General features: G+C 38.9%; 1 long non-coding RNA gene across 1 annotated transcript in view; it reads left to right on the top strand.

The window, feature by feature from the left end:
• LOC135232247 (uncharacterized) overlaps positions 1-19,592 on the top strand; it is a 31,420-nt gene extending 11,828 nt beyond the window's left edge. The window contains exons 2-3 of the long non-coding RNA XR_010322711.1: positions 14,505-14,578; positions 16,395-19,592. This is a non-coding gene — a long non-coding RNA (uncharacterized LOC135232247). The remainder of the gene's footprint in view (positions 1-14,504; positions 14,579-16,394) is intronic.
• The last annotated feature ends 1,822 nt before the right edge of the window (positions 19,593-21,414 follow it).

Below are 21,414 nucleotides of genomic sequence, written 5' to 3'. Positions count from 1 at the left end.
GCCTTTTTTGCATCAATTGATAAGATCATGTGGTTCTTGTCTTTTGTTTTATTTATGTGATGGATTACATCGATTGTTTTTCTAATGTTGAACCATCCCTGCATACGTGGTATGAATCCCACTTGGTCATGGTGAATTATTTTTTTTGATATATTGTTGAATTCTATTGGCTGGAATTTTGTTGAGGATTTTTGTGTCTAGGTTCATGAGGGTTATTGGACTGTAATTTTCTTTTTTTTTTGTGAAGTCTTTACCTGATTTGGTATCAGGGTCATGTTGGCTTCATAGGATGAGTTTGGGAGTATTCCATCCTTTTCTATGCTCTTAAATACCTTTAGTAGTAGCGGTGTTAACTCTTCTCTGAAAGTTTGGTAGAACTCTGTAGTGAAGCTGTCAGGGCAGGGCTTTTCTTTGTTGGGAGATTTTAAATTACTTTTTCAATCTCTTCTTTTGTTATGGGTTTATTTAGCTGTTCTGTCTCTGTTTGTGTTAGTTTAGATAGGTAATGTGTTTCTAGAAATCTGTTCATTTCCTCCAGGTTTTCAAATTTGTTAGAGTACAATTTTTCATGGTTTCTCTTATGATTCTTTTAATTTCAGTTGGATCTGTTGTGCTATAGCCCATCTTATTTCTTATGTGGGTTATTTGCTTCGTCTCCTGTTTTTCTTTTGTCAGTCTGGCCAATCGTTTATTGATTTTGTTAATCTTTCAAAGAATCAGCTTTTGGTTTTGTTAACTCTTTCAATTGTTTTTCTGTTCTCTATTTAATTCTCCTCTAATTTTTATTATTTGCTTTCTTCTCGTGACTCAGGGTTTCTTTTGTTGCTCTCTTTCTATTTGTTCAAGTTGTAGTGATAATTCTTAAATTTTGGCCCTTTCTTTGCACACATTTTATCAATAAATGTGTGTATTTATTGATATAAATTGACGTCTGAGCACTGCTTCAGCTGTTTCCCAGAGGTTCTGATAGGAAGTGTTTCCATTCCAATTGGATTCAATGAATTTCCTTATTCCATCTTTAATTTCTTCTATAATCCAATCATTTTTGAGTGAAGTGTTGTTCAGTTTCCATGTGTTTAATTTCTTTTCCCTGATTTTTCTGCTATTGACTTCTACTTTTATGGCTTTATGGTCAGAGAAGATGCTTTGTAATATTTTGATGTTTTGGATTCGTTAAGGCTTGCTTTATGGCCCAATATGTGGTCTAGTCTAGAGAATGTTCCACGCGCATTGGAAAAGAAAGTATACTTTGCTGCTGTTGGGTAGAGTGTTCTATATATGTCTATGAGGTTAATTTGGTTGATTATGGCATTTAGCTCTTCCATGTCTTTACTGAGCTTCTTTATGGATGTTCTGTCCTTCACTGAAAGTGGTGTGTTGAAGTCTCCTACTATGATCGTGGAGCAGTCTACCTCGCTTTTCAATGGCGTTAGAGTTTGTTTTATGTATCTTGAAGCCCTGTAGTTGGGTGCATAAATATATAATATGTTAATATTCTCCTGGTATGTTGTCCCTTTAATCATTAAGTACTGTCCTTCCTCATCCTTTGTGGTAGATTTAAGTTTAAAATCTATTTTGTCAGAAATTAGTATAGCTACTCCTGCTCTTTTATGGTTGTTGGTTGCTTCATATATTTTTTTCCATCCTTTGAGTTTTAATTTGTCTGTGTCTTTAAGTCTAAAGTGTATCTTTTGTAGGCAGCATATAGATGGGTCATATTTTTTTATCCATTCTGCAACTCCCTCTTTATTGGCGCATTTAGTCCATTTACATTCAGCATAATTATAGATAAACATGAGTTTAGTGCTGTCATTTTGATGTCTTTTTTTTGTGTGTGTTGTTGACAGTTTCATTTTTCCACTTATTTTTTTGTGCTGAGTAGTAGCTTTTCTTAGTAAATTGTGTGTTCCTCTTTTTCATTGTTGTTGATTTTGTCTTTGCTGAGTCTTTATATTTTTCTCATATTTTATTTTGATGTGCAGGATTGTTAGTTTCCTTTGGGGTTACCTTAATATCTACCCTTATTCTTCTAAGTTTAAAGCTAACTTGTGTCTCCCTATATCACCTTGATTTCCTCTCCATATGGAAGATCTACAACTACTTTATCTGGTCTCTCTTTATTGATTTAATGTTGTCATCTTTTACTTAATGACATTGCTGATTCCCTGTTTTGAGTGTTTTTTAATCTTGATTTATTTTTGTGATTTCCCTGTGTGGGTTGACCTCTGATTGCTCTGTCCAGTGTTCTAGTCTTGGGTTGACATTTGATATTATTGATTTTCTAACCAGAGGTTTCCCTTTAGCATTTCTTGTAGTTTTGGTTTGGTTTTTGCAAATTCCCTAAGCTTCTGTTTATCTGGGAATGTTCTAATTTTGCCTTCATATTTGAGAGAGTTTTGCTGGTTATATGATTCTTGGCTGGCAATTTTTCTCCTTCAATGCTTTATATATGCCATTCCATTGCCTGCTTGCCTGCATGGTTTCTGCTGAGTAGTCTGAGTTTATTCTTATTGATTCTCTTTTGTAGGTGACTTTTCGCTTATCCCCGGCCACTCTTAAAATTTTCTCTTTATCTTTGGTTTTGGCAAGTTTAATTACAATATGTCTTGGTGACATTCTTCTGGGATCTACCTTGTATGGGCTTCAATAAGCATCTTGGATAGATATCTCTTCATCTTTCACGGTGTCAGGGAAGTTTTCTGCCAGCAAATCTTCAATAATTTTCTCTGTATTTTCTGTTATCCTGCCCTGTTCTGGTATTCCAGTCACTCGTAGGTTATTCTTCTTGATAGAGTCCCACATGATTCTTAGGGTTTATTCATTTTTTCAAATTCTATTATCTGATTTTTCTTTGAATATACTGTTGCCAAGTGTTTTGTCTTCAATCTTGCTAATTCTGACTTCCAGCTCCTCAATTCTGCTCCTTCGAATTTCTACTGAGTTCTCTAATTGCTACAGCTGCTAACCAAGAGGTTGGCAGTTCGAATCCACCAGGCACTCCTTGGAAACTCTATCAGGCAGTTCTACTCTGTCCTATAGGGTCACTATGAGTTGGAATTGACTTGATGGCAGTGGGTTTGTTTTTAGTGGGTTTGTCTAATTGTGTAATTTTATTGTTAATCTTTTGAATTTCTAATTGTTGTCTCTGTATGGATTCTTGCAGCATATTAAATTTTTCATTATGTTCTTGAAAAAATCTTAATTTCCTTGACTGCTTTATCTGTGTGCTCCTTGGCTTGTTCTGCATTTTGCCTGATCTCCTTCCTGATGTCTTGAAGAGTTCTGTATATTAATCTTTTGTAATCTACATCTGGTAATTCCAGGAATACATCTCAACCCGGAACAGTCCTTGAGTCTTTGTTTTGGGAGTTTGTTGAAACAATCATGGTCTGCTTCTTTATGTGATTTCCTACTGGCTTTTATCTCTGAGCCCTCTATAAGTTATTGTATTAATTTATTTTATGTTTGCTCACTATGTCCTAGTTTCTTGCCCTGTTTTGTTTTGATACATCTAAATAGGCTCCTAGAGTGAGCTAACTTGATTATTGGAGCCTTTGAAGAACTAATGTCCTATTACCAGATAACTAGAGCTGTTACCAGGTATATCAGCCTAAGAGTCCATTCAGTATTCTTGTACAGATTCAGCTCGGGTGTCCTGGTAGTTGGTCACCTAGTGTGTGGTGCAGGCTCTTACCTATGATCTTAGAGGAGCAGTGGTGATTGGTGTATGCACAGGTTTCTGGTAGCAGCAGAGGGTCACACTCTGAGAAAGGCAGGGCGCTGACAACCTTCCCCCAAATGTCTGTGAGGAAGGCATGTCCCTGTTCTCTAAAGCATGCTGGTAGGTGGGTTCTGCAGCCATACCATAGACATCCTATGCTTTTAACAGTAAGGACTAGTAGGCACAACTTATCTTTGGAGCCCTATCATAGGTGGCTAGGAGCTGTGGGTAGAGCCTCCAGTCCTCAGGCCCCTTCTGTGGGTAGGTGACGGCCCTGTTTGTTAGGCAGAGCAGTATCAAACATCCAAAATCTGCCTCTCCACTGCACAGCTGAAACAGCTACAGTCAGACCTCAAACAGATTCACCCTTCCAATATAACAGTCAGATCCTATCTGCTGTAATGGGACCACCCTCATCTATGCAGGGGTAAAGACAAAGTCTGTGGACCACTTGTGCCTGGACTGGAGCTGCTTCTGCTCTGACTTCCCAGATTAGGGGAGTTGGCAGAGTGTTTTTCCCCCATTTGTTAATTTGTTCCTTCTCCAAGGCCAGGGGAATGGCTCAGGGAGTGCACCAGAGCCTGTCTCGGGCCCAGGGAAATTAACTGTTAATGAACCCAGCTGGGGCAGAGGGAGGAAGGATCAGATAGATAGGAGAGAGTTCTTTCAAAAGGAAGAGCTATTAGATCTGCGCAGTATGTTAGACAAAATCACTTATCTTGTGCCGAGAGCACTGTTTTATCTCAGATTCTGGAGGTATGTGTAGATTGTGTGTGCTGGCTCTGTGGTCGTGCTAGGGTGTAGGGGCTGTGGCAGTTCACTTGCTTTCTTTCACTGAAGAAGCTGCATCCTAAACTCCACCACCAGCCCTGCTGCAGTCACATAAGGGGGTCAGGGGTGCGCCACTTTGCTTGCCTTCTTTCACCAAAGCAGCTGAGTACCAGAACAGTACTGTCAGTCCTGCCACAGAGGAACAGAGGCTGAGGCGATGTTGCTGACTCAGCAACTCCTCGCTGCTTCCGTGTCTCTTCCTCCCCCTGTCACTCAGTCCTATTTCTTAACTTTGCCTTTGAAGCTCAGGGTTCCTAGCTTGTCATATATATAATCGATTCACTTGTTTTTTTTTTGGTCTTTGTTGTAAGAGGGACCATCGAAGGTATCTTGACTACTCCACCATCTTGGCCCCACCTCTGTCTATCATTCTTTCTTAAAGCAAGCACCATATAGTACTTTCTACAATGTGTTAAAAAAAGATTTGGATTGTTTACTCAATATCAGGCTTCCCCAGTACATTTAAGTTCACAGTTAGAGACTATGTCTCTTTTATTCATAGGTATATGTGTTGCACTGAACAGTATGCTGGTTATACAGTACATGCTCAATAAATATTTGTTAAATGAATAAATGCTTGAACAACAAGATTATGTCCTTAAAAAAAAAAAAAAAGAATGTCAGCTATTGGGCCTAGGCAAAATCATTACACAAAGTGAGACTTTTCACTACCCAAGCCTTGTTGCTCCCCACCCTTTCCCTCTTTCCCCTTTCTACATCTCAGTTTGCTCTTTAAGGTTTCACTTTGCATAACAAGAGCCATCTGCCTTCTATTCAGAGCTTCCACAATCCTAGTCTGCCTGTCATCAATCTTCTTTTCTTAATAATTTATTTTATTTTTGTTGTTGAGAATATATACAGCAGAACATACATACACCAATTCAAAAATTTCTGCACGTACAATTCAGTTACATGGATTACATTCTTTGGGTTGTACAACCATTCTTACCCTCCTTTTCCTAGTTGTACCTCCCATTAACATAAACTCACTGCTCCCTGTGGTTCCTCTCCAATCTTTCGAGTTGCTGTTGTCACTTCTATCCCATATAGATAGATTTTAAAAGAGCACTATGCTCAAGGCAGACATTCTTTACTAGTTAAGCTCAACTATTGTTTGGTTTTTAGAAGATTTCAGGGGATAATTTTGGTTTAAGGTTTAAAGATTATCTCAGAGCAATAGTTTCTGGGTTCATCCAACCTCAGTGGCTCCAGAAAGTCTGGATTCCATGAAAATTTGAGATTCTTGTCTGCATTTTCCCCCTTCTTATCAGAATTCATCTACAGAATCTTTGATCAAAATGTCCTCCCTCCCCATCCCCATCAACCTTATGATTCTGAGCTTTAGGATCCTCTTACTTTCTTCCCTTTGGGTCAGACTTCCCACCTAGTATGTGGAGACAGAGGGTTAGAGATGCTCCGTGGTCACAGCTTCTTCTGTAGCAGCTCTATCCATTTCTTTCAGGATAAAAATGTGGCCATTTTTTTTGTAAGCCAAGATGTGAGAAGGTTGAAAGGTACTCTTCTAGGTCTGTTTCTTGTCATAATAAGCTTTCAAAACCCCAGTCTCTCTAGGGCTAAACACTTGTACTACCCTTCATAGACCTAAATGCAGAGATTTGAGTCTATTCTTGAGCTCTGGATGGGTGGTTTGGAGCAATTTTCTGCTGACACACTTCCCTGATGTCAAACATTGGCCTTTCTGCCTGAAGTTGGACCATTGCCATTACTGGATTCCCAATGACTGCTCATCATGTCTTTTAAGTTGCCCTTTGGATTGGGGTCAATTTTTGAATGTGAGATGCTTACAAATCCTTGTTGCCATATCCTTTTGGCTGCCTCACCTTTTGTATGTGGATCTATACATTCCATTCTCTTTGTATTTAGAGCTTGTCACTCTCTTTGTTTCAAGATCTATCCTGAAGTACAACGCTGTCAGTGATAGGATAATATCCATACGCCTACAAGGAAGATCAGTTAATATGACTATTACTCAAATTTACGCACCAACCACTAGGGCCAAAGATGAAGAAATAGAAGATTTTTATCAGCTGCGGCAGTCTGAAATTGATTGAACATGCAATCAAGATGCATTGATAATTACTGGCGATTGGAATGCAAAAGTTGGAAACAAAGAAGAATCAGTAGTTGGAAAATACGGCCTTGGTGATAGAAACAACGCCAGAAATCAAAAGATAGAATTTTGTAAGACCAACGACTTCTTCAGTGCAAATACCTTCTTTCACCAACGTAAATGGCGACTAAACACATGGACCTCGCCAGATGGAACACACAGAAATCAAATTGACTAGATCTGTGGAAAGAGACTATGGAAAAGCTCAATATCATCAGTCAGAACAAGGCCAGGGGCCGACTGTGGAACAGACCATCAATTGCTCATATACAAGTTCAAGCTGAAACTGAAGAAAATCAGAGCAAGTCCACAAGAGCCAAAATATGACCTTGAGTATATCCCTCCTGAATTTAGAGACCATCTGAAGAATAGATTTGATGCATTGAACACTAGTGACCAAAGACCAGACAAGTTGTGGAATGACATCAAGGACATCATCCATGAAGAAAGCAAGAGGTCACTGAAAAGACAGGAAAGAAAGAAAAGACCAAGGTGAGTATCAGAGGATACTCTGAAACTTGCTTTTGAGTGTAGAGCAGCTAAAGCAAAAGGAAGAGTTGATGAAGTAAAAGAACTGAACAGAAGATTTCAAAGGGCCTCTCGAGAAGACAAAATAAAGTATTATAATGACAAGTGCAAAGAGCTGGAGGCGGAAAAACAAAAGGGAAGAACATGCTTGGCATTTCTCAAGCTGAAACTGAGGAAAAAATTCAAGCCTCGAGTTGCAATAGTAAAGGATTCCCTGGGGAAAATATTAAATGACATAGGAATCATCAAAAGAAGATGGAAGGAATACACAGAGTTATTATACCAAAAAGAATTAGTCGATATTCAACCATTTCAAGAGGTGGCATACGATCAGGAATCAATGGTACTGAAGGAAGAAGTCCAAGCTGCTCTGAAGGCATTGGCGAAAAACAAGGCTCGAGGAATTGATGGAATATCAATTGAGATGTTTCAACAAACAGATGTAGTGCTGGAGGTGCTTACTCGTCTATGCCAAGAAATATAGAAGACAGCTTCCTGGCTAACTGACTGGAAGAGATCCATATTTATAGCTATTCCCAAGAAAGGTGATCCAACCGAATGTGGAAATTATAGAACAATATTGTTAATATCACACACAAGCAAAATTTTGCTGAAGATTGTTCAAAAACGGCCGCAGGAGTGTATTGATAGGTAAATGCCAAAAATTCAGGCCAGTTTCAGAAGAGAACGTGGAACCACGGATATCATTGCTGATGTCAGATGGATCCTGGCTGAAAGCAGAGAATACTAGAAGGATGTTTACCTGTGTTCTATTGACTATGCAAAGGCATTCGATGGTGTGGATCATAACAAACTATGGGTAACACTGCGAAGAATGGGAATTCTAGAACACTTAATTGTGCTCATGAGGAAACTTTACATAGATCAAGAGGCAGTTGTTCAGACAGAACAAGGGATACTGAGTGGTTTAAAGTCAGGAAAGGTGTGCATCAGGGTTGTATTCTTTCACTATACCTATTTAATCTGTATGCTGAACAAATAATCTGAGAAACTGGACTATATGAAGAAGAACGGGGCATCAAGATTGGAGAAAGACTCATTAACAACCTGTGTTATGCAGATGATGCAACTTTGCTTGCTGAAAGTGAAGAGGACTTGAAGCACTTACTAACGAAGATCAAAGACCACAGCCTTCAGTATGGATTACACCTCAACATAAAGAAAACAAAAATCCTCAGAACTGGACCAGTGAGCAACATCATGATAAATGGAGAAAAGATTGAAGTTGTCAAGGATTTCATTTTACTTGGATCCACAATCAACAGCTATGGAAGCAGCAGTCAAGAAATCAAAAGACGCATTGCATTGGGCAAATCTGCTGCAAAGGACCTCTTTAAAGTGTTGAAGAGCAAAGATGTCACCCTGAAGACTAAGGTGCACCTGACCCAAGCCATGGTATTTTCAATCACATCATATGCATGTGAAAGCTGGACAATGAATAAGGAAGACCGAAGAAGAGTTGACGCCTTTGAATTGTTGTGTTGGCGAAGAATATTGAATATACCATGGACTACCAAAAGAACGAACAAATCTGTCTTGGAAGAAGCACACCAGAATGCTCCTTAGAAGCAAGGATGGCGAGACTGTGTCTTACATACTTTGGACATGTTGTCAGGAGGGATTCGTCCCTGGAGAAGGAGATCATGCTTGGCAGAGTACAGGGTCAGCGGAAAAGAGGAAGACCCTCAATGAGGTGGATTGACACAGTGGCTGCAACAATGAGCTCAGGCATAACGACGTTTGCAAGGATGGCTCAGGACTGGGCAGTGTTTCATTCTGTTGTGCATAGGGTCGCTATGTGTCGGAATAGACTCGACCACACCTAACAACAACAAACAACAACTATTTTTGTATTTAGAGCCATGTCATTCTTTTTGTATTTAGAGGGCCTGACCCTCCCCTAGGCAATTTCAGTTCCAAATTATGATCCACTCAAGTCTACCTGTTGGGCAGTTGACCGTGCAGGGCTATGTCCAGAGATATGTTTACATCCTCATGTATTGTATTTTTCACCCCTGTACCCCTTCATGATTTATCATAATAAGAAAACATTCCACATTTCTTTACACTAAAGTAGAATCAGCTAATATCAGCTTAAATAATTATTATTTCTACTGGTACCTACTTTTTTTTTACATGGGCCAAAGCCTAATACCATTAAAATGCAACTGTTGTAGTGGAAATACTGGCCTCTGCTTATAAATAGGGAGCTGTTTTTCTGGGCAGGTGGACTTACTATTATCCTCAAAGTGCATTCTGAGGTAACCACCTCCACAGCTCAGGTTAAAGAACTCTGTGGTTGTATCATTTGACCTTTTTTTAAAATTTTTTTTCAGTGTTGTAAGAGGCACATGAATCCAGGCCCCTTTAAGAGAGAAGCTGTATTGGCCTAGTATTATCTATTTACATATGAAAGCAAGTCTTTTAGAGGATGGTTGTTAGGTGCCATCCAGTTGGTTCTGACTCATGTTGTTTGTTTTTGTTAGGTGGTGGTGGAGTTAGTTCCGACTCATAGCAACCCTATTTACAACAGAACAAAACAGTGTCTCCTGCGCCATCCTCACAATCATTGCTGTGTTTGAGCCCATTGTCACAGCTACTGTGTCAATTCATCTCATCGAGGATCTTCTTCTTTTTCACTGACCCTCTACCTTACCAAGTATGATGTTCTTCTTCAGGGACTGGTCCCTCCTGTTAACATGCCCAAAGCACATGAGATGGAGTCTCGCCATCATTGCTTCCACGGAACATTCTGGCTGTACTACTTCCAAGACAGACTTGTTCATTCATCTGGTGGTCCATAGTATATTCAATATTCTTTGCCAACACTATAATTTGAAGACATCAATTCTTTGGTCTTCCTTATTCATTGTCCAGCTTTCATACGTGTATGTGGCAATTGAAAATACCATGGCCTGGGTCAGGTGCAGCTTAATCCTCCAAGTGACATCTTCACTTTTCAACGCTTTAAAGAAGTCTTTTGCAGCAGATTTGCCCAATGCAACACGTTGTTTGAGTTGGAATTGACTTGATGACAACAGTGTTTTTTTTGGTGGCTTCCATGGGTGTTGATTGTGGATCCAAGTAAAATGAAATCTTTGACAACTTGAACATTTTCTCTGTTTATCATGATGTTGTTTATTGGTCCAGTTGTGAAGATTTTTGTTTTCTTTATGTTGAGGTGTAATCCATATACCTCAATAAACATTAAGTAATAAAATATTAAAATAATACTTTATTAAATAAAGATTAAATAAGCATGTGTGAGCTAGCAAAAGCAAACTGCAAGGTATAGAATTAGGTTTTGCAGTCTCAGGCAGGACATTTTGCCACACTCATCTAATTAAAAAGTAGTTATTTAAAGGAAGAACTGTATGTAAACTATTGTATTTAATAACTAAGTGGTTAGCACATTAAAATTTTAAGAAATTACTTTAAAATAATTAGATATATTTGTTTTTTATCTTCTTTAGGGTAATTGTAGGACATGCCCTCTGTGTTGTTATGATGCCTGTACCAGGTTTCACACAAGGTAGATTAATCAGGTTCTGTGGGAACAAAACAAAACAGTACAAAACACACATGCTATCACTTGCTTAGAAGAAAGACCTGGCAATCTACTTCCAAAGAAACCAGCCATTGAAAGCCCTATGAAGCACAGTTCTACTCTGATACACATGCAGTCGCCATGAGTCAAAATTGACTCCAGGTCAACCTTTTCTTCTTTATTTTTTAAATCACTTGCTGCTGAGATCAGAATAAGAGGGGCTTATAGGAGCTGACAAAGTAAAGAAAAATGATTTATTTTCAGGAGAAAAATAATTGTACAATATGTAGAGTAAAAACAAAATATTCTGTCATAGGGAAATTTAATAACATTAATAACATATGGTTCAAAGTTATTGAAAGGAAATATGGCTGACGCTGTTGGTTATTTTTTCCAACCCCCTTTCTTATCCGCCGTTCCCTTGGTCATTTTATGGAAAAGCTAAACACTAATTTTCCCAGCTTCTCTTGTATCTAGGTATATGACATATTTCCAGTCAATGAAACCTAGCTGGACACGGGCTAATCAACACTAATGTGATGATTAGAACAAGGGACACCATCTTTTGACCATGTGTTTACAAGCACATGAAATAACTTGTTCAAAGTGAAATAATCTGTATTTGAGATTACGCTTGTAATTTACGGCTTCAAGTAGTAGAATTCTTTATAATACTTCAGAGTCTTCTTAATTATAATGCGTTTATAATTAGGTAGTATATAGTCATCCTTGGTCATTCTCTCCATTTGTTTATTTTAATCAACAACTTAAAGGACCCAATATTTTTCTTTGCAGTCGAAAGCCCTAGAATCCAAGCTACTTTGAAATTTCTAATGGTAAAACATTTTGAAGTCAAATTACAGGGGGTTGGAGAAAGTTGTTATAGTTGTTGTTTTTGTATTTTATAGGTTATATTTTTAGAAATGTAGCTCTGAATATTTTCTCACATAGAATATTTTAAAAAGTTATAATTTTGAATATTGATTCATTTCTCAAATCTGAGTATGATAATGTCTATCACCAGTGCCTTCATCTCATGTTGCACAAAACCTTGCAAAGTACTACGCGTGTGCTAAGGAAAAAGCCCTGATCTCTCATAGCTCTAGATGCAAGTCTTACAGGGTTCAATCTTGTGCAGATCTATTTCCTCATCCTTTGCTGCCCTGACCCTTGTTCTGGATGTTGAAACGTACAGTTCCTGATTTGTGTCTTCCTGTGTCCTCTCGGTAGCCACTATTGTATTGTATGGAGCCCTATTTCTTCTCCCTCTTCTTATTTCATCCTTTTGCTTTCCAAATCGTTAAGTGCTGTGGCTGCTTACCAAAAGGCTGGCAGTTTAAATCCACCAGGTGTTCCTTGGAAGCTCTATGGGACAGTTCTACTCTGCCCTATTGGGTTGCTAGGAGTCAGATGACATCAAGTTTGGTTTGGTTTTGGTTCATTCCAAAGGAAATTCCTGTCTCCCTCCATAAGCAAAGCCCCAATGCACCCTGGATGAATTTTCTATCATTTCCCCATAATGGCTGCTCATGGGGAATTCAGAATTTCACAAGCAGGTTATATAATGAAAAAGATCAGGACAGAGAATGCTTTGTGGTGCCTCAAGCCAATTTTGATAAAGCCAGGCATATTTTCTGCTTTAACTGTCTCTTCAACCTCTTCCTGGCTATTAATCCTCCTAGTAACCCCAGATTTAATATTTTGAGCAACGAATGCTGTAGTCAAAGGGAATGCTCAACTGTGACCATGCTCAGTGCACATTTAACTTCTTAAAGTCAGCTTCTAGCACTGCAGCACACCTGGAACATAGTTTGAGAGGGAGGAGAACAACAAGAAGCAGAGAAAAGAGGCTGAGTGGGCTAGTGGGGTCCAATCACAAATGACTTCACATTCTACAGCATGTTACATGGGGGTAAATTAAAAAAAAAAAAAAAAAGTAAATACCAAACAGAGAAATCTCATAATTTCTAACGAAGTTACAGAGGAATTAAATATTGTTGGTTAAGCTCAAATGACATAAGTTGAACTAAATAAAAACATTAGACGATCAAGACCAGTGTTTTGCAAACTTTCAGGTATATACAAATTGCCCAGGGTCATGTTAAAAAGCAGATTCTGATTCTAGGGGTCTGGGGTGGTGCCTGAGACTCCACGGCTAACAAGCTCCCAGGTGATAATGGCGCCGCTAGACCAGGGGCCAGACATTGAGTAGCAAGGATTTAGAATACCCTATTTTTCCTCCCATGGAAACATATACATTTTACATGAAGGTATTCTATGAAACAATTAAAAGTAACTCCCAATCTACTCTGAGCTTTAGTGTGAAGATTAGGAAAAGAAAAAAAAAAAAAAAGCAAAATGTGCAATGGAGAACCAACCAAGTAAACATGGGATTTCTCAGGGTTCAATTAAGATAGTAAGAATCCAAAACAAAGTGATTAGATCTGAAGTTCTAGCGAATATGCCCACACATTTGTATCAAGGAAAGCAATGGTAGAACACATCCCACTAATAAATAATTCTGACTTCTAGAGAAGAGGATCAGAATCATCTGTTCTCTCATTGACCTGCCAAAGCTTGTAAAACCTCTCCACCAGTGAGTCAATGCGCCCCTGCTACACCTTGGCCTTCCCCTAGGATAAGAGTCTGTCATCTAGAAACTTTTAGGTTGGGCCCTGAAGAACTTATACTTCTAGTCTTTCCTGGTTTGCAGTATTCATGTCCTGAGGTCCTGTTTTCTTCAAATTTGATCTGTTCATAGTAAATGATGATAATATGGATTTAGATATATACATACATATAACCCAACCCAGTGCCCTTGAGTCAATTCTGACTCATAGCGACCCTATAGGACGGAGTAGAACTGCCCCATAGAGTCTCCAAGGAGCACTTGGCGGATTCGAACTGCCGACCCTTTGGTTAGCAGCCGTAGCACTTAACCACTACACCAATATATATGCATATATTTAATAATTTACACTTGTAAAATCCTTTAAAATAATTTGATCCCCACAACAACCCTGTGCTGTTGGCTATTTTGTCCATTTTACTGACAAGAAAACCAAAGCTTGAAGATGTTATGAAACTTGTCCAGAATGAGGTAGTTTATTAGTGGCAAAATCAGGATTCAAATCTACATCTTTGGATTTAAAAATCTCAGCTTATTTCCACCAGTCTTTGTTTCTTTTTTATCACGCAGAGCATATGTGGAGGTGAAGTTATGGTCAAGCTAATAGGGTAATCTCTAAGGTAGCTTAAACAAGGACTGGAGAAAGAGAACAGAGAGCCATCTTCTCAGGAATGGTGACCAACAAGCAGCTCTGCAGAGTCAAGGTGCAGGGCTAAAAATGATGTGTTAGTTCTGATTAAATAATAAGCTCTGACATGAAGCAGATGACAGACAACAGGAAAGACCCAGAGCCTGTCAGTGTATGGACTGAAAATAAATAACTCCTGTCTATGGAACACCAATAACCCAGGATTTCTTTTGAAGTCCACTCTCCATAGAGAATTTAAAAAAAAAAAAAAAGGAGTCAAATTTTGCTTAAAAAAATTATTTCAAATTAGTAGTGTTGGCTGAGCCGGGTAGCTGTTACTATTATTTGTGGTGGATTTTTATGTCTTGTTTGAAATTAGAACTTCTTTTTGTGTGTGTGTGCTTTTTTTTTATAGCTTAATACTTTTTTTAAATGTAACTTACAAATGTCATTTATTTCTTTAAGTAGGTTCTTTTTTACTTCCTTCCTACTGGACTCTTTAGAGACTTGAATATTGTTCGTCTTCACTTCCTTCTAAACAGGTATGCCACTCAGTGGACTATTTGCAATCAGTCGGATTTCACTCGTTAGGAGTGTAGTTAACGAGTTAACTATCCAGATTCATGTTACGCATGTGTGTCAGAGTAGAACTGTGCTCCATAGGGTTATCAATAAATGACTTTTTTGGAAGTAGATCACCAGGAATTTTTTTCCAAGGCACCTCTGGGTGGACTTGAACCTTCAACCTTTTAGTTTCCATCTGAGCACGTTAACCGTTTGCACCGCCCAGGGACTCCATGAGTGAACCAGGAAATTGTAAGATGACTGTAAAATCTGGATTTATGTGTAACCTATGCTAGGATAAATTTAGTAACCAGGCTATACTTAGGTGACATGAGTTTCGTGCCCAGAGATCCTCACTCATGGGAGATAAATAGCTTCTAGCTTCTATACTCTTAGTGGAAACCCTGGTGGCATAGTGGTTAAGTGCTACAGCTGCTAACCAAGAGGTCAGCAGTTCAAATTCGACAGGCGCTCCTTGGAAACTCTATGGGGAAGTTCTACTCCGTCCTATAGGGTCACTATGAGTTGGACTTGATGGTAGTGGGTTTGGTGTTTTTGGTTTTTATACTCTTAGTGTATGTCTTGGTTATGTCTATTGAGATGAGCTATGAAGTGCGCCCTATAAGAAGCGCAAGGAAAGGCCCTTAGAGCTAGGAGTAAGGTGCTTGAAAAAGAAGCACTGATGCTTGGGTATTGTCAATAGAAGATAGGATCATCTGGGAAGTCAGGATTACCTGGGAAACCAGCTTGAATATCCTTCCCTTGGGTCATATTTTTATCCCAGATGTAATGAATGAAAACCATATTCTTACTTTTAACAACTTTGTTGTTGTTGTTAGGTGCCATTTCATTGGTTCCCACTCATAGCGACCCTATGTAATTCAGAACGGAACACTGCCTGGTCCTGTGCCATGCCCACAATCATTGTTATGCTTGAGCCCATTATTGCAGCCACTGTGTCAATCCATCTTGTTGAGGGTCTTCCTCTTCTTCACTGAGCCAGTACTTTTCCAAGCATGATGTCCTTCTCCAGGGACTGATCCTTCCTGATAACGTGTTCAAAGTATGTAAGATGTAGTCTTGCCATTCTTGCTTCTAAGGAGCACTTTGGTTGTACTTTTTCCAAGACATTTACCAATTTAATAAATAACAATTATAGTTGTTAGTTGAAATTATCACCTGATTTACATGTTCCATTTTATCTTTGTGACTATAGCACAGCTTGCTCTAACTATTGTAGTCTATTCCTAATCTAAGATTAAATACTATGCAAGGCTGAGGGTGGAATCCTGCTGAAATTTTATGTATGAGTGCTAAGTTATGCATCAGTGAAAGACAAAAACTCTGGTGCTATGAGGAAAATTCAATTGAATCTAGATTATTTTAATTTGGAGATGATGGTTTAAAATGGATTGATTCATTATTTCCCCACCATAGCTATAGTAATAGTACGGCAGTGTACAATCTCTCCCCAGTATACATACTAAAATTATTCTGGACTCAGAGACTAAAATTTTGCTTTGGAGTTTAGAGTCAAAATATAGGTCATTCGTTTTCTCAAGAATTTAAGGTATTTATTTTAAAGTTGCCTTAGAAATGAAATTTTAGGAAAATTAGGACTCTCTTAGCTCTCTGTTAAAATTTGACCTCTTTCAATTTTATAAACAGTGACTGGGCAGTTTTCAACCTTTTGCAGAAAGGGGATTTAAAAGTTGATGCAGCTATTACTGCACCAAAAGTTGATACAGATGATCACCACACCAAAAAGAACTGATCAACATTCAACTATTTCAGGAGGTAGCATATGATCAAGAACCCGATGGTACTGAAGGAAGAAGTCTCAGCTGCTCTGAAGGCATTGGCGAAAACAAGGCTCCAGGAACTGACAAAATACCAACTGAGATGTTTCAACAAGCGGATGTACACTGGAAGCGCTCACTCATCTATGCCAAAAAATTTGGATGACAGCTACCTGGCCAACTGACTGGAAGACATGTATGTATGTGCTGGTTACAAAGAAACCTGATCCAACAGAATGTGGAGATTATTGAGCAATATCCTTAATATCCCATGCAAGTAAAATTTTGCTGAAGATAATTAAAAAATGGTTGTAGCCATACAACAGATTCAGAAGAGGACATGGAATGAGGGCTATCATTGCTGATGTCGGATGAATCTTGGCTGAAATCACAGAATACCAGAAAAATGTTTACCTGTGTTTTACTGACTATGCAAAGGCATTCGACTTCAACTGTGTGGATCGTAACAAATTATGGATAACATTGGGAAGAATGGGAATTCCAGAACACTTAATTGTGCTCATGAGGAGCCTGTAGTTAGACCAAAAGGCAGTGGTTCGAACAGAACAAGGGAATACTGCATGGTTTAAAGTTAGGAAAGGTGTGTGTCAGGGTTGTTTTCTTTCACTGTGCTTATTCAATCTGTATGCTCAGCAAATAACCTAAGAAGCTAGACTGTATAAAGAAGAACGTGGTGTTGTGATTGGAACAAGACTCATTAACAACCTGTGATATACAGATGACACAACCTTGCTTGCTGAAAGTGAAGAGGACTTGAACCACCTATTGATGAATATCAAAGACTACAGCCTTCAGAATGGATTGCACCTCAACATAAAGAAAACAAAAATCCTCACAACTGGACCAATAAACAAACAACATTATGACAAATGGAGAAAATATTGAAGTTGTCAAGGATTTCATTTTACTTGGATCCAAAATCAACACCCATGGAAGCAGCAGTCAAGAAATCAAATGATGTATTGTATTGAGCAAATCTGCTGTAAAAGACCTCTTCAAAAAGTGTTAAAAAGAAAATATGTCACTTTGAGGACTAAGGTGTGCCTGACCCAAGCCATGGTATTTTCAATCACCTCATATGCATGCAAAAGCTACATAAGGAATGAGGAAGGCTGGAGAAGAATTGATGCCTTTGAATTATGGTGTTGCAGAAGAATATTGAATATACCACGGACTGCCAGAAGAACGAACAAATCTGTCTCGGAAGATGTACAGCCAGAAATCTCCTTAGAAGCGAGGATGGCGAGACTTTGTCTCCCTTACTTTGACCATATTATCGGGACGGACCAATCCCTGGAGAAGGACACCATGCTTGGTAAAGAACAGGGTCAGTAACAAAGAGGAAGACTCTCAATGAGATGGACTGGCACAGTGGCTGCAACAATGGGCTCAAACACAGCAACTATTGTGAGGATAGCACAGGACCAGGCAGTGTTTGGTTCTATTGTACATAGGGTCACTATGAGTTGAAACCTGCTGAATAGCACCTAACAACAGCAGCAACCCTGGTTCCTAGCTCATTTTGGTCCTCGGTCAGGATTCCTGTTTGTTTAAGGATTTGGCTCTTCTGGTGACTTGTCCCACCCAGTTGGACACACCTGAACACTTTGACATAAGTTTGAAAGCAGAAATATCAGCAGAGAATTAGTCTATTGATTTGTAAAGAGATTGTTGTTGTTAGCTGCCGATGAGGCCTCTACTCATGACAACCCGTGCACAACAGAACAAAATGCTGCGTGGTCCTGCACCATCCCCATAATAGGTTGTGAATTGTACTGTATTGATCCATGAGGTTTTCATTGGCTAATTTTTGGAAGTAGATCACTAGACCTTTTCTCCTAGTTTGTTATAGTCTGGAAGCTACGGTTTCAGTATCACAGCAACACACAAGCCTCCACAACAGATGGTGGTGGCTGCTCTTGAGTTGCATTGGCCTGAAGGAAGAACCAGGTCTCGCAGATGGAAGGTAATAATTGTAACACTGAACCACCATTGCCCTCACAAGAGACTCTAGCCACTACTTATACTCGCTTTTTCATTATTATAATGAATCCTTCCTTTTTTAAATTAATTTTGTTGTTGTTGTTGAGAATATACACAACAAAACATATACCAATTCAACTGTTTCTACATGTACAATTCAGTGACATTGATTACATTCTTTGAGTTGTGTAACTACTCTCACCCTCTTTTTCTAAGTTGTTTCTTTCCCATTAATATAAACTCACTGACCCCTAAGATTTTTGTCTATCTTTTGAGTTGCTGTTGTCATCTTGATCCCTTATAGATTGTTCTTAAAAGAGCGTAATGCTCATGGCAGGTATTTTTTACTAGTTAAGCTAAACTATTGTTTGATTTCAAGAAGATTTCAGGGGATAGTTTTAGTTTAAGATTTTTTTTTTTAATTAACTTTCATTGAGCTTCAAGTGAACGTTTACAAATCAAGTCAAACTGTCACATATAAGTTTATATACACCTTACTCCGTACTCCTACTTGCTCTCCCCCTAATGAGTCAGCCCTTCCAGTCTCTCGTGACAATTTTGCCAGCTTCCAACTCTCTCTATCCTCCCATCCCCCCTCCAGACAGGAGATGCCAACACAGTCTCAAGTGTCCACCTGATACAAGTAGCTCACTCTTCATCAGCATCTCTCTCCCACCCACTGTCCAGTCCCTTCCATGTCTGATGAGTTGTGTTCGGGAATGGTTCCTGTCCTGGGCCAACAGAAGGTTTGGGGACCATGACCGCTGGGATTCCTCTAGTCTCATTCAGACCATTAAGTATGGTCTTTTTGTGAGAATTTGGGGTCTGCATCCCACTGATCTCCTGCTCCCTCAGGGGTTCTCTGTTGTGCTCCCTGTCACGGCAGTCATCAGTTGTGGCCGGGCACCAACTAGTTCTTCTGGTCTCAGGATGATGTAGGTCTCTGGCTCATGTGGCCCTTTCTATCTCTTGGGCTCTTAGTTATCATGTGACCTTGGTGTTCTTCATTCTCCTTTGCTCCAGGTGGGTTGAGACCAATTGATGCATCTTAGATGGCCGCTTGTTAGCATTTAAGACCCCATATACCACATTTCAAAGTGGGATGCAGAATGTTTTCATAATAGAATTATTTTGCCAATTGACTTAGAAGTCCCCTTAAACCATGGCCCCCAAACCCCCACCCTTGCTCCGCTGACCTTTGAAGCATTCAGTTTATCCCGGAAACTTCTTCGCTTTTAGTCCAGTCCAGTTGAGCTGACCTTCCATGTATTGAGTATTGTCCTTCCCTTCACCTAAAGCAGTTCTTATCTACTAACTAATCAGTAAAAAACCCTCTCCCACCCTCCCTCCCTCCCACCCTCGTAACCACAAAAGTATGTATTCTTCTCAGTTTATACTATTTCTCAAGATCTTATAATAGTGGTCTTATACAATATTTGTCCTTTTGCCTCTGACTAATTTCGCTCAGCATAATGCCTTCCAAGTTCCTCCATGTTATGAAATGTTTCACAGATTCATCACTGTTCTTTATCAATGCGTAGTATTCCATTGTGTGAATATACCACAATTTATTTAACCATTCATCTGTTGATGGACACCTTGGTTGCTTCCAGCTTTTTGCTATTGTAAACAGAGCTGCAATGAACATGGTTGTGCATATATCTGTTTGTGTGAAAGCTCTTACTTCTCTAGGGTATATTCCGAGGAGTGGGATTTCTGGGTTATATGGTAGTTCTATTTCTAACTGTTTAAGACAACGCCAGCTAGATTTCCAAAGTGGTTGTACCATTTTACATTCCCACCAGCAGTGTATAAGAGTTCCAATCTCTCCGCAGCCTCTCCAACATTTATTATTTTGTGTTTTTTGGGTTAATGCCAGCCTTGTTGGAGTGAGATGGAATCTCATCGTAGTTTTAATTTGCATTTCTCTAATGGCTAAAGATCAAGAGCATTTTCTCATGTATCTGTTAGCTGCCTGAATATCTTCTTTAGTGAAGTGCGTGTTCATATCCTTTGCCCACTTCTTGATTGGGTTGTTTGTCTTTTTGTGGTTGAGTTTTGACAGAATCATATAGATTTTAGAGATCAGGCGCTGATAGGAGATGTCATAGCTGAAAATTCTTTCCCAGTCAGTAGGTGGTCTTTTTACTCTTTTGGTGAAGTCCTTAGATGAGCATAGGTGTTTGATTTTTAGGAGCTCCCAGTTATCAGGTTTCTCTTCATCATTTTTGGTAATGTTTTGTATTCTGTTTATGCCTTGTATTAGGGCTCCTAAGGTTGTCCCTATTTTTTCTTCCATGATCTTTATCGTCTTAGTCTTTATGTTTAGGTCTTTGATCCACTTGGAGTTAGTTTTTGTGCATGGTGTGAGGTATGGGTCCTGTTTCATTTTTTTGCAAATGGATATCCAGTTATGCCAGCACCATTTGTTAAAAAGACTATCTTTTCCCCAATTAACTGACACTGGTCCTTTGTCAAATATCAGCTGCTCATATGTGGATGGATTTATATCTGGGTTCTCAATTCTGTTCCATCGGTCTATGTGCCTGTTGTTGTACCAGTACCAGGCTGTTTTGACTACTGTGGCTGTATAATAGGTTCTGAAATCAGGTAGAGTGAGGCCTCCCACTTTCTTCTTCTTTTTCAGTAATGCTTTGCTTATCCGAGGCTTCTTTCCCTTCCATATGAAGTTGGTGATTTGTTTCTCCATCACCTTAAAAAATGACTTTGGAATTTGGATCGGAAGTGCATTGTATGTATAGATGGCTTTTGGTAGAATAGACATTTTTACTATGTTAAGTCTTCCTATCCATGAGCAAGGTATGTTTTTCCACTTAATTAGGTCTTTTTTAGTTTCTTGTAGTAGTACTTTGTAGTTTTCTTTGTATAGGTCTTTTATATCTTTGGTAAGATTTATTCCTAAGTATTTTATCTTCTTGGGGGCTACTGTGAATGGTATTTATTTGGTTATTTCCTCTTCGATGTTCTTTTTGTTGATGTAGAGGAATCCA

The sequence above is a fragment of the Loxodonta africana genome, chromosome 8, assembly GCF_030014295.1.
Source record: "Loxodonta africana isolate mLoxAfr1 chromosome 8, mLoxAfr1.hap2, whole genome shotgun sequence".
In the NCBI taxonomy this organism is placed as follows: domain Eukaryota; kingdom Metazoa; phylum Chordata; class Mammalia; order Proboscidea; family Elephantidae; genus Loxodonta; species Loxodonta africana.
The sequence above is the reverse complement of the archived record's forward strand: the minus strand, read 5'-3'. Positions and strand labels throughout refer to the sequence as shown.